Source organism: Lygodium microphyllum, chromosome 24 (assembly GCF_053477565.2).
Source record: "Lygodium microphyllum isolate KBCC chromosome 24, Lygodium_microphyllum_v1.1.10, whole genome shotgun sequence".
Classification (NCBI taxonomy): domain Eukaryota; kingdom Viridiplantae; phylum Streptophyta; class Polypodiopsida; order Schizaeales; family Lygodiaceae; genus Lygodium; species Lygodium microphyllum.
The window spans coordinates 27547757-27558377 of NC_141158.1; positions in this window are offsets into that span (position 1 = coordinate 27547757).

The following is a 10621-nucleotide window of genomic DNA, read 5'->3' on the forward strand; positions in this document are numbered from 1 at the left end:
CAGGTGGCACGATCTCTGGCACCTAAGTACTAGACCCTGGCCTTTCTTCTCTATGTGGGCTCCAGTTCCCCAATTCATCAGCTCGGCTTTGTTGCCTGATGGACCGGCGTGTGGCTTCAGCCAGGTCCTCTTCCTCATCCGCCTTTCTTCTCCTTTCCTCCTCCGCTTTTCTTTGCTCTCCCTTCTTTTTCTCTTTTTCTTCTTTTTCCTTTCTTTTCTTCTCCTCTGCTTCCTATTTCGATGCCTTCTTTGCTTTCTGTAATTCTTCTTTTTCCTTCTCTTCCTCCTGTCTCTTCCTCCTCTCTCTCTCCTTGGCCTCTTTTAGGGACTCTTTCTTTGCCCTTTCCAAGTCTTCTCTCTCCTTCTTTGTGCCTTCGTCATCCTTCTTCTTTCTCTGTGTTGTCTTCTTCTTGGGCTTCTTGGTTGTCTTTTTGTTTGCCAGTCCTTCCCCTTCTTCCTCTGTCTCAGTTCTATCGGTGGACCTATCCTTGTCTTGGTGAGGAGGCGACCTTTCTGCGTTTCTCCTTCTCCTTCTTCTGCATCCTGTGCTTCCTTCACTGCCTCCTAGATGAGCGCAGTCAAGACACCTCCATACCCGATGAAGGAGGATTTCTTTCTTTTTGTAGCTTTAGAGGCTGGAGATTCTCCTCCTGCTGGCACACTTCCTAGGGCCAATGCTTTGGCTGCGTGATTGATTGTTTTTCGCACGTACCCGTTCCAATCTACTTCGTCTAGGGTATGGGCTGCTACATTCTCCAGCAAAGGTACGCTAATTTGATGCATCAATGAATTGTAGCGCTGGCTAGAGAAGAGCACATGTATCAGCTTGGCTTGCATCCTAGCTTCTGTGTCAGGAATATCCTGGATGCTTATGCTGTCATTTGTGAGCACATCTTCCTTCTTCATTTTAAGCATGGCATAAACATCCCTTTTCTGTTTCCTCTCCATCCTTGGCTCCAACCCCAAAGCCTTCTCCACCAAGGTTGGGTCTAAGCGGACTTGTACCTGCTTTGCATCTTCTCCTCTGCCCACCGTCACAGTACCACATTCTCGATCTGGGTTGTACGTTCTGAGGAACTCCATGCACTTCACGTGGTCCGACTCCTGCGAGAATTTTTCAAGATACTTCGTGAGGTTGCATTGTTCCACGACCCTCCTGGCTGCTTCCTCCTTGGCCACCACAACTTCTATGTTGTGGATGGTTCAAAATTTAAGCTGGCTGAAGGTGCGATTCTCTAAATGGATGCGGTATTGCTCCCTTTCCTCGTCTGTGAATGGGAGTTGATGGGTGTGGTCTTGCTGTGACATTTTATGCTTCTGCCATAAATCGTAACTTTCATTAGTGCTTTCCACATATTAATTCGTTGATTGTTGGAAAAGAAAAACTCTATGCTTTTTGAATGAATTCATTAAGAAGCAATGTAGATTTTCTTTTTTAGACTTGGACTTTTTGCCCTTTACTTCAAAGTTTTCATGCCCATTTTCCTACCCCATCTATTTTTTCATGATACATCTTTATGTTTTTCATTGATTTTACTTTTTATCCCCTTTGATTCATTTCTCATCTGAGGGTCAAAAGGTCAAGGGCTTTCGGCATGTTGGTGTAGGAGTTGTTGAGATATCGAGCTCCACTCGTGATATGCCAGGGTGACCGTTGTGCATTTATGTCATCGACTTGTCAGTTCGCAGATGCGGTTGGTACACCGCCCATGAATAATAGCTAGATGACAGCTATTCTTATCTACTCTAGTTCGTGGCTCAGTTAGTATGCCACCTTAGTTAGTTGAGTTTGATTTGAGAACCATATATAGGGTTTTTCTATTTCTATGTACTTGAGTTCTTTTGGCTTACACAACTAAGAAGAGAAAAACTATTTTTAGCCTCCACCTTTGTGTGCTCTTCCCATTGTGCAAGCAAGAAAGCTACAAGTGAGACTCCTTCCTTCTCTCCCACAATCTTGACATGGTATCGGAGCCTTGTTCGTGGTAAGGAGCTCAAGAAAGCAAACCAAGTTCGCGGTGTTCTGGTAAGAGGACCAGTGTTCCTTTCATTTTTCTGTTTTGGGAGCAAGTCTCTGCACGTAGCACAGTCGGAAAGTGCAAGAGTGCATTGTCTCAGATTGAGACGCCCTTCGCGGTGTAGCAAGAGGGCAGTATATGCTACAGGATAGGGCTTTAGCCTTTGGTTGCTCTGTTTTTTTGATTTGAGGCCATTTCGAGGCCTGTTTTGGAGGCAGAAGTTTTCTGCACGCACTCAGGAAAAGGCCCTGTTTTATGCTATGCAACCGCTGTTCTACAGGTCGATGAAAAGTTACTATAGAAATTGCATCGTATGCCTATGCATAGAGACATTGGGAGTTACAGAATCATCCTTGTTGCCTGTTGATGCAAAATCGTCACTAGGAAGTGATTGTGTGGTCAAATACCACTTTCGTCAGTTTTGCAGATTTGCCCTTGTGAGGCTAAAGCTGTGTTCTTTGCAGTTACATAATTTTTTGCAGTATTCTGTAATGGCGTCTGATACTCTTTCACAGATTGTCACTGAAAAGCTTGACAAGAACAACTTCCAAGCATGGAAGTTTAGAATGACGAATTTTCTTATGGGAAAAGGATATTGGGAATTCGTTGCAGGAAATGAAGAAGAACCAGTTCTTCCTGATGTTCCCAATAAACAGCAAATGTAGGCATTTAAAACATGGCTTGAGAGAGCCAGGAAAGTTATGTATTGGCTATCTATCAGCATTTCAGACTCTATGATTGTGTATATTCAAGATGCAAGTACGCCAAAGGAGGCATGTGATACTTTGTCAAAAATGTATAGCAAAAACACGCAAGTCAGGAAAATGTAGCTCAAGCAAGAGTTGCACAATGTGCAAAGAGAAAGTATGAGCATAAATGACTACCACATGAAGGTGAAAAAGATTGCAGATGCACTTGCTTCCATTGGGTCGCCAAGGGAAGATGATGATTTAGTTTCTGTGACCTTGAATGGTCTAGGAAAGGATTATGCACAGTTTCGAACATCCATTTCCGTCCGTGAAAGATTTCCTGATTTTGAGGAGTTGATTGCTCTTCTAATTTCTGAGGAGCAGAGAAATGGTGGTGCATCTTCTTCAAGAGGAACTTCAAAAGAAGCTGTCTTCTACTCAAATGCTGGAAGAGGTAGAGGCAGAGGTAGAGGAGGCCGATCTGGAGGCCGTGGTAGAAATCAGAATATGCAGCAAACTCAAGAAAACCAGTCCTATGGAGGAGGACGTGGTAACTCTAGAGGCAGGGGGAGCCAAAGAGGTCGTGGTGGATGGCAAAGAGGCCAAAATGCAAACAGTAATGTTGAATGCTACTACTGTGGTAAAATGGGTCATATGTCTAAAGACTGCTATAAAAAGCAGAATGACATCATGAATGGAAAATTGCAACAAGGGAATTATGCATCTTCTAGTAGACAGGGTGATGATAGAAATGAGCATTTGTTTATGGTGCAGCACATGATTAATTCTGTGACAAGTGCAGAAGAAAGAAACGATGTGTCGTATGTTGACTCAAGTGCATCAAACCACATGACAGGTCATGCAGAATGGATGCAAGATGCAAGGAAAATGGAAAAACCAGGATTTGTGGAGACTGGTGATGATACTGCACATCCTATTGTGCAGATTCGAAAAATTCCTTTGTCTATGCAGGATGGGAAAAAGAAATACATGTCGGATGTATTTCATGTCTCGAATATCACCAAGAACCTGGTTTCTGTTGGTCAAATGGTTGAGTAGGGCTTGCAGGTCAGATTTAATTCTCATGGATGCTTTGTTGAGGATATGAAAAATAAAGGTCGCTTGATAGCAAAAGGAAAGAAGAAGGGCAGAATGTTTACGTTGGATGCATACATGCCTGAATTGAGTGCAGCAATGTTTACACATGGGACAGGTGTAGTTGCATATATTGATATCTGGCATAAACGCATTGGTCATTTTAATGTACAACGACTTAAATCAATGCAAGCCCAAAATATTGTTGTAGGATTGCCTAAATTCAAGGTTGTAGAAATGCATAAGGTATGTGAAGCCTGTCAATTTGGAAAACAGGCAAGGAAACCATTTCCTAGATATGCTCAAGAGAGTAAGAAGCCATTGGAATTAATCCACTCTGATGTGTGGACTACTAAAGCTGCATCTCTTGGAGGCTGTCATTATTTTGTCACTTTTATTGATGACTATAGCAGAAAAGTTTGGGTGTATTTTATGAAAAAGAAAAGTGAAGTTTTTGGGCATTTCAAAACTCTTAAAGCTATGGTTGAAAAAGAAACAGGCTTGCAAATAAAATGCCTAAGGTCAGGTGGAGGGGGAGAGTACCTCTCAAATGAGTTTGCAAGGTTCCTATAGGAGCATGGCATAAAGCAACAATATTCATGCAGTCATACCCCATAACAAAATGGAATTGCAGAAAGAAAAAACAGGCATATTGGAGTGGTATCTCGTGCCATGCTCAACGAAAAAGACTTGCCAGATTTGTACTGGGCTGAAGCAGTTGCTACAGTAGTCTACATAATGAACATGACTCCCACTGCAGTAATAGATGGGATGACTCCAGAGGAGAGATATACTGGTAGGAAACCAGATATTTCTCATTTGAAGATTTTTGGTTGCATTGCCTATGTTCATCTGCCAGATGAATTGAGATCCAAGTTGGATCCAAAAGCTGAGAAGTGTATCTTTATTGGTTATTCTCTGCAGCAAAAAGGGTATAGATGCTATAACCCTTCTACTCATAAGTTTACAGTGAGGAGAGATGTTGTTTTTGATGAGATGAGTAGCTCGTATAAACTAGTAAATGTGATTGATGATATAGATGCACAAAATGGTAATACTGCACAGAATTCACAGTAGTAGTCATAAAATATTAGTGGACCTGGAGTGTCCTCTAGCAGTGGTTCACATTCTTCGCCATGGACAGACAGATTGAGATCAGGAGAATCTCCTCAAAACAATGCAGATAGTGGTATGCAGGTTTCACGAAAAGGAAAAGAAAAGGTAGATCAGCCCATGTTTGATGTGAATGTAGGTCACTCTTATGTGGATGGTGAATCCAGTGGATCAGAAGAGAGCATTGATGATGAGTTGGGTATTCCTTCTATTGTTACACCTGGAGTAAGGAAGACCAGGGATATTTTGAGAGCACCTGGGAGTGAACCTACTTTGTGCAGGTCTACCAGAGCTAGGTATCCTGTGGACAGGATGAAATATGATGGATTTACAGCCATTCACTATGCCTATATGGTCAAAGTGATACATGAACCGGAACCCACTAGCCATGGGAAAAGAAAAATGGGAGAAATCCATGGATGAAGAAATGGATGCCTTGGAAGCAAATGCTACATGGGAATTAGTACCTTTGCCTAAAGGTAAGAATGCAATTGGTTGTAAGTGGGTTTATAAGGTGAAGCACAATGCAGATGGTTCTGTGAATAGATACAAGGCAAGATTAGTAGTCAAGCGGTATGCACAAACATATGGCATTGATTATGAAGAAACATTCAGTCCGGTTGCAAGGATGGCAACTGTAAGAGAAGTCATTGCTATGGCTACATCAAAGAAATGGTCTTTACATCAGATGGATGTAAAGAATGCCTTCTTGCATGGTGATTTGCAAGAAGAGGTATATATGGAGTAGCCACCAGGTTATGTGCATGTTGTTCATCCTGAGTTTGTTTGCAGGTTGAAGAAAGCCTTGTATGGCTTGAAGCAAGCACCTAGAGCATGGTCTGACAAGATAGGACATTATCTTGTCACTATTGGCTTTCAGATTTCCAAGGCAAATTTCTCACTTTATGTGAGAAAAACAGAGAAAGGTATTATGCTACTTGTCATTTATGTTGATGATTTGATTATGACAGGTGACAGTGATGAAGATATCCTTCATGTGAAAATGCTATTGAAGCAGAAGTTTGAGATGAAGGATTTGGGAGAGCTGTGTTATTTCTTGGGCATTGAGGTGATTAGATCACCAAGTGGGATACGGCTCTTATAGAGGCAGTATGGATTGGACATGCTGTCCAAATATGGGATGATAGGCTGTAAGCCTATTTCAGTTCCTTTGGAGCAGAATGTGAAGCTGAGCACAGATGCAGGTGAGCTTCTCGAAGACCCTACTATGTACAAACGCATAGTAGGAAGTTTGATTTATATGACTATTACCAGGCTAGATTTGAGCTATGCTGTTGGATTGGTAAGTCACTTTATGCAGGATCCAAGGAAACCACATTTGGATGTGGCTAGATGCATACTCATGTATGTGAAGTCAATATTGTAGTATGGACTACTTTATGAGAATGGGGTTCAGATATAGTTGCATGGATACACTGATGCTGATTGGGCTCGTAGTATTTTTGATAGACGATCTACCAGTGGATATGTGTTCTCTTTTGGGAGTGCTGCAATCACTTGGAGCAGCAAGAAACAACCTACAGTTGCCTTGTCGAGCACAGAGGCTGAGTACAGGGGTGCAGCAAATGCTGCATGTGAGGTAGCTTGGTTGCATAAGCTACTCTATGATATGCATCGGCCTACAGATGGGCCAGTTTTCATTTATTGTGAAAACATGAGTAGCACTGTGACTCATAATCAACATTGCAGCGAGTCTGCTTTTTGAAAGTATGCCCTAGCAGCGACTCCGTGCCTGCATCTTCATCATTTGGCAACATGTAAAAAATCATTGCGATAGTCTCAGACTCAATAGAAACGGCTACTTTGCACTTGCAGAGGAGTGCGTAGGAATGGGCCCTATAGGGGCTTAATTTAGCATTCGTGGGCTGAAGTGGTGGTCTGCCAAGTTTGGTCCAATGATCGTGAGTTAGGACATTGAAGTCTGCTCCCTCATCGATCAGATCATTGAAAGCGCAGGTTTGTTTTGCAGTGACCGTTATATGGAGGTATGCAGGCTCTACGGCTTCCTCATCCTCATCATCAACCTCAGTGATTGTGGCCACTCGTACTTTGATAGGCGGTTCTAACATCGGGGGCTCGTGCAAAGGATGGGTGGGAGGATGGTACTTCTTGACATGACTGCCATTGAAGAAGTCTATTCCCTCGCCGTCTAAGGTTTCGAGTTCGACATTGCTTGTGCGGCTGATCACACGAACTTTGTAGGGTCCAAGGCCTCGAAATTTCATTTTCTGTTTATGTCCTTTAACGGAGTAGAGGAGCACTAAGTCGCCCTGTTCAAAGTCGCGCTGATTGACATGCTTATCAAACCAACTCTTGGGACGAGCCTTCTCACATATAAGTGCATGGGTGGCTAGAAGACGGTTCTCTGATAGGTGTTCAAGCTCGACCAGGCGTTGCGTCCATGCCTCCTTCCCTTCCCATCGTTCTTGAAGGGCTATTCTTAGGCTAGGAACAAAGAATTCTAAGGGCAGGATTGCTTCTCTTCCATAGGTCAGCCAGAACGGGGTTTGGCCGATAGCCGTTTTATAAGCTGTACGGTAAGCCCACAAAGCTGCCATAAGCTTGTTGTCCCAGTCGCTACGTGAGGTTGAGACTACTTTGGTCAGGACATTGACGAGAATCTTATTCGTGGATTTTGCGTGACCGTTTGCTTGAGGGTAGTATGGCGATGATTTGCGATGGATAATGAGAAAGGTGGACAGGAGATGCGCTATCACTTCGTTGATGAAGTGCGTGCCTTGGTCACTGACCAGTTCGATGGGACAGCCGAATCGCGAGATGACTTGCTCCCATAAGAACTTGGCAGTCGTCCTAGCGTCATTTTTACGTGTGGCTCTTGCCTTTGCCCATTTCCTGAGGTAATCCGTGGCCACAATGATGTACTTGGCTTATGAGTACTGCGCCGCAAGACTGATGGGTCCTATGAAGTTGATTCCCCATTTTTCGAAGAGTTGTCGAGCAATAATTAGGGTCAACTCCATCTAATTCTTGCAAATTGGGAGTTTTGTCCGTTGGCACTCATCACAATGCTTGACGAATCGCGTGGCATCGCAGAAAAGCGTGGGCCACCATACTTGAGACTGCAGCACCTTCCGTGCTGTCGTGTCTTTGCTAAAGTGTCCTCCCACAATGCCGCTGTGTGCCTCCAAGAGCACATCGTGCATCTCATGCTCACATACGCATCTACGCAGCAATCCGTCTTGCCCCAGCCTATAGAGTTGGCCTGCAATCAACTGATAGGGCTGGATCTTAAGGATTAAGCGCCTAAGTGGGGCTTTTTATATTGGTCACTCAGGTAGTCCGTGCTTAAGCACTTGGACTATATCATCCGCCCAATATGGCATTAGATCAGCGTTAAATAAATCTCTCTCGCTAGATAGGTGGAATAGATGGGCATCGGGTAATTCATCAACGATGCCTTGTCCAGCGGCTTCTCCCATGGGAATGCGTGACATATGGTCAGCCATGTAGTGCTGTTTTCCTTTCCACACAACCACGAAGAAATCGAATTCCAAGAGCAGAAGGAGCCATCGAGCTATGCGTCCTGTAGCACAACGTTTGTTTACTAGATAAAGCAAGACTTGATGGTCCATGAAAAAGGTGAAGGGTATGGCCAATAGATAATGCCGGAATTTCTTCATAGCGAACATCATGGCTAATCCCTCTCTTTCTGTTGTCAAGTATTTCATTTCTATCTCAGTGAGTTGTCTGCTAGCAAAGATCACTGGATAATCTAAGTTGTGCTCACCTGGTTGGCACAACACTGCCCCCACAGCAAACTTAGAAGCATCAATGTGCACGTGGAAGGTAATAGTCCAATCTAGGGCTCATAGAATTGGTGCTGTGGTTAGAGCCTTTTTTAACTCTTCGTACGCTCGTTGGTGTGCCTCGGTCCACTCAAAAGCAATCAGCAGCTTGTACAATGGTCTGGCGATCAATGCATAGTTTAGTACAAACCACCGATAGTACCCTGTATGGCCTAAAAAGCATTGAACTCCCTTGTAATTAATTGGGGGTGGAAGGTCGACAATAACCCTGACTTTCGAGAAGTCAGTGGCAATGCCGTTCTTCGACACCACGTGCCCTAAGATGCATCCGTGCTTTATCCAAAATTGACACTTTAAGGGGTTCAAGGAGAGATGATATAAGCGACATCGTTCAAAGACTACACGGAGTTTGTCTAAGTGTTTGATCCAGGTCGAATGGACACACAGGTCATCGACAAAGACTTCTAACTCCTTACGAAGCATGTCCTTAAAGATGGTGCACATGAGGCGTTGGAAAGTGGCAGGGGCGTTAGTCAACCCGAAGGGCATGACTATGTAAGCAAAGGCGCCCCACTCAGTGGCGAAGGCCGTCTTGTGCCTGTCCATAGGATGCACTTGCACATGGTTGTACCCTGAGAAGCCATCTAGAAAACTGTAGGATTCCTTGCCTTCCTCCCTCTCAAGCATGTGCTCGGCGTATGGCAATGGATAGTTGTCCCTCTTCGTAGCAGCGTTCACCTTCTTCTAATTGACACACACTCGGATTTTTCCATTCTTTTTCATCATGATGACTATGGGTGATACCCAGTCTTTGTGCTCAATTTCGTAAATGAATCCCACTCTCATCAGCTTGTCAATTTCCTCTTTGACAGCATGAGCGTGTTTTGGATTCATAGGGTACGATCGCTGCATGACCGGTGTTGTGTCTGGTGTCATGGATATGTTATGAGTCACGACACACTCATATCTACCTCCTTAAGCTCTTCCAAGGACCAGGCAAATACGTCTATGTACTCTCGCAAGAGAGCGATAAGACTAGTTTCTTCTTCCTCAGTCAAGCCATTGGCAATGAAGACTAGTCGGGGTGTTTCCCCTTCTTGGGCCAGATTCACCTCCTTGACCTTGGCTGGTCCATCAATTGGTTCGTTGGTTTGTCGTTGATGTTTGGCACCTAACAGAACTACTACCCTATCCCCTTTTTTGAATTTCGTGAAGTGTTTAGGGAGGTCCCGCGGCTTTCGTTGTTCTTCCGTTCACGTATCCCTTGGTTGTTTTACCTTTTCCTGCCTTAACCATCTGTGCCTTAGGTGGACGGGCAAGTCCCCCTTTGTGCGCCTAGTCATGGGCGGCTTAGGGATTTCTGGATCACTGTCTGAACTAACCTTCGACTCAGAGTCGAACTTCTTATCTTCGCTAGAAGAGGTAGTCTCCCCTGGTGGACGTAGTTCAGATGGTGATTCTGTCCTAAGGACTAGTGTCATCCCTTGCTGGGCTAAGCCTACTTATTCAAGGTCTATGGCTCCTACGTGTTCCAACTAGGATTGGTCACATTCCATGCGCATGACCCCTTGCTCTATCCTAAAGATATTTCTTTTCTACGGCTTGGAGTCTGCTCGTATTTGCTCTATTTCTTGTTCTTTCGTGTCGTATTCTATAGTATCTACTTCACCCTCAGTTCCATCACTAAAGGATTGGCAGTCTTTGTATTCGTCGTTAGAATCCCCTTCATCAGACTGCTCATCATCTCCTAGGGCTTGGTACACCTCTTGTTGTCGGTCAGGGAGTAGGGCCCAGTTGTACATGAGGTTTAAGTCATGCACTCTGGTTCATCGCCATTTGGATTCGCCTAAGAGATCCTGTAGTGGTTTGAAGTTTGCAGCTGAATTGCCAGCTAGCTTGTCTGTCAAGTATTCCAGCA